This window comes from Beta vulgaris, chromosome 6 (assembly GCF_026745355.1).
Source record: "Beta vulgaris subsp. vulgaris cultivar EL10 chromosome 6, EL10.2, whole genome shotgun sequence".
In the NCBI taxonomy this organism is placed as follows: domain Eukaryota; kingdom Viridiplantae; phylum Streptophyta; class Magnoliopsida; order Caryophyllales; family Amaranthaceae; genus Beta; species Beta vulgaris.
In genome coordinates this window covers 67669256-67672655 of record NC_079207.1, presented here as the reverse complement: position 1 = coordinate 67672655, position 3400 = coordinate 67669256, and the positions used below count along the sequence as shown (strand labels likewise).

Sequence of the window (3400 nt, the reverse complement as noted above, 5' to 3'; positions counted from 1 at the left end):
AAATAAATTGTGGCCCAAATAAATATTGGGCCTAAGTTTACTAGTTTTAAAACTCAAGTATCTTAGTAACAATTTAAAAATATTTTAAAGAAATTGCAAAAAAAAAAAAGGAAAAAGATTTTATAAAAGAAAAAAAAAAAAAAAAAAAATTTTTTTTTCCACCGCCTATCTCACACGGTTGTGAACTTGTGATGAGGTTTGGTTAATTTTGTTATTTTTCTTATCTTTTAGTTATTTTATCTTAGATAATTATATATTATGGGATAATTTATATCTTTTCCTAATCTTAGTTGGATAAGCGTAAATATTAGTTATATCTTAGCTAGATTAGTTTATCTTTTTCCCTAAATCTATCTTTTAGTTTCCTAATCCTATTCCGATTCTACCTATCCAACTAGTATAAATAGGGGTCTCCACCCATCATATTTTTCACACCAAATTGAGAATATAAATCCTTTTCTCAAGTTTAAACTCTCTCTCCCTCTTATCCTACCTTTTCTCTTTCTCCCTAGTAGTTATTATTATTCAAGGTGCGTGTATTTGTAGATCTTTAATAATTGTTTTGCAAGTGTAGTATCATGTTTTAGGAAAATATTTTGGATTGAAATACATGTTTTTATGAGTTTTGTTATGAATTGCATCTGTTTAATAGGAACATATTTAAAAGTTTATATATTTTATTTATGAACTTTGAATTATGTCTTTCATTTAATATATTTATAAAGTTTTATCTTTGAATTTATATTCAAATATTTTAGAAGGAGTTGGATCTTTTGATTCATGTTTATATATTTAAAAAGGAGTGTTTTTGAACTATTATTATTTTTCAAAGGTTAACCCTTGAGCAAGTTATTTTATTTATGCTTTTATATGGCTAAGTTTAAGAATTATTATTCTTTTTAAAGGAGGATTATTTCAGAAGGATTTTTATTAGTTATATGATCTTTTATGATCACAATTTATAAAGAGGCCACGGCTTGTTATTTATTAGCAAGAACGGTAGCTATTATATTATTTACCCATGTACTTTTTGTATAAGTCATGTGGACAAGGTAGTTCCCCTCGTAATAGACTCAGTAAGGAATACTAAACTTGGGGGGTTGCACACTTTAGCAAGGTACCTAGGCAAGGAAAAAGGATTTTTATCAAGGCTATATACTTTATATTATATAAGTATTATCAAGTACCCAAGAAAGGTTTTTTGAAATTAAATATTTCAAAGGTTTAATTAAATAAAGTATTTAATATTCCGCATATACATGTACTCAGTATTTTTACTGACACACATTTGTTTTGTTTTGTTTTATGGCTTTGTCCCTGTGATGACCCTTTTGGTGAGCAGATTTTACAGGTTGATGCATACTTCATATGGGGGAGCTAGTGAGGAATCATAATTAGTCAAGGAGTTGTTATTTTATTGTCTTCATTTCCATTGTTATATAGCTGCACAATAAAGTTTATATTAATAAAGAGAAGTTATTTAAGTTTTTCCGCTGCATTAGTTAAAGTTCAGTTAGTAGTTAGTATTAAAGCCTTTAACGTTATCACGTGGCGGTAATACTCTCAAGTTTCTCAACGAGTTTTATATTAAAATAAGTTTTCCAAAAGAGAGAAATTTGGGGGTGTTACATTTAAAGCCAAAATAATTTCAACCCTAACTATATTAAAACAAAAAAAACTCAAAATAATCAGGGAACAAAACTCTTAAATGACTTACCTTGAAGCCTAATTGACTAAATCTGAATAGCCTTTGAGAGGAGAGAATTTGAAGGAGATGGAGCAAAAAATTGGTAATTACGGAAAATGTGAAAGTTAGGGTTTTCAATGAGGGGTTATAATGGGGCTAATGATATTGCGTTCACTCTCATTGAAACTTGCATCTCAAGCACAAACTTTGGAGAAAATCGCATTGTCAACACCAGATGATTGAACATTTTAATCGAAAACTTTAAGTAGGATATTGAAATTAAAATATTACCAACTTTAAGGTACTAGTTGAAAAAGAAAATACTAAAGATACTACTCCCCTTGTTTATATTCTAACTTTCTATTAAAATGCAATACATCACAGTCTCTTCGAAAGCTGCCTACTTCTCTAGTTCACCATCAATATATAATAAACCATTTAAAAATGTTTTATAGATTAATAAATACACATTTTTAAGTTTTCGAGTGTTAAAATAATTTGATTTCTCGATCCTATTGTTGCCGCTTCCCGAGAAGCACACACCCTAATTATTCCCTCCAAACACAAGTACATATTGTTGGGGGAAAGAAAACGAACACATACGGTATTTTACCTCACTATTTCTCTCTCCTATATAAATTTTGTTTCTCTCATGTAATTAGCACTTCTTTGTTACCAATTTCTGAAATTCTAGGGTTTGTAGTTCATTTTCTTTCTTTTAATTGCTGGTAAATTTTTCTTAATTTCCTGATTTCCATCCTTTTGAGTATAAAATGTCAGTTGTGTTGTGCTAGGTTTGAAGGAATATATCAATATGTATATATGGTATTGTCACTGTTTAGTCACTATTAATATATTCTCATCTCTGTTTCGAAGTATAAGGCGCACACGCTCCTTGAAAATTTGATTTTACCTAGTAATCTCTCCGTTTTCTATTAGTTTATCCATCTATACATACTATACATACCCCTTTTGGATTAATGATAATGCGAACCTTTTCCCTTCAATCTATTTTGTCAGTCAGGTAAGATTTTGATGTAGTTTTGTGAATCTCATTCCTTTAAAATGAACTTTTGTATGGGAGTATTAGTACGACTGTACGAGTCAGAATTTAGAAAAAGATGTGGTTTGATACCCCTAACGGTCTGTTTGGTAGTCGTTAATAAATTGTGGTAATGGGAATGAATTTTAAGTGTAATTTTATTAGAAAGCACCTTTAAAATCTCCATGGGGAGGCATTTTTTCTCCATAAGCAAGCAATCTCACCCATAAAGTTGTGTTTTTGTCTCTAAGGGGAAGCAATTTTCATTACCACTCATTGGATGGGAATGAAAATTCAATAAGGAAAGTGGACAATTTAGGATAAATTAGCATTATCATGGGAATGGTCAATGATATTTTTCACAAATTTACTCACAAATTCATTCCCATTACCATCACTTATGACCAACTACCAAACGGGCCGTAAGTGTTGTTGATGGGAAAAACAAAATTATAAATTTTACATGATTTTGGTTTAAAGTGTGAAGTTTATGAGCTAATTGTTCCTATGCTGTCTGTTATTCTATTTTCGCATTCGTCTGGATATGCAAATATTCCTCATATTTCGTGTACCTATTTTATATCCAGTGGTTAAAAGCTGATCAACTTAAGGGTTCCTCGATAAAGTAGATACTAGCACAAGGTTGCAACGGGAAAGATTTACAAAGAGAA

At 30.0% G+C, this 3400-nt stretch overlaps 1 protein-coding gene across 3 annotated transcripts in view; it reads left to right on the top strand.

The window, feature by feature from the left end:
* The first annotated feature begins 2165 nt into the window (after positions 1–2165).
* LOC104897663 (hypothetical protein) overlaps positions 2166–3400 on the top strand; it is a 5560-nt gene continuing 4325 nt past the window's right edge. Inside the window, exons 1-2 of one of the 3 annotated variants that reach the window (XM_048646411.2) lie at positions 2166–2291; positions 3317–3400. The exon at positions 3317–3400 is cut by the window's right edge and continues 386 nt beyond it. The gene's annotated coding sequence lies outside the window, so the exon portion shown is untranslated. The other 2 variants (XM_048646412.2, XM_048646410.2) reach the window with 2 other exon arrangements.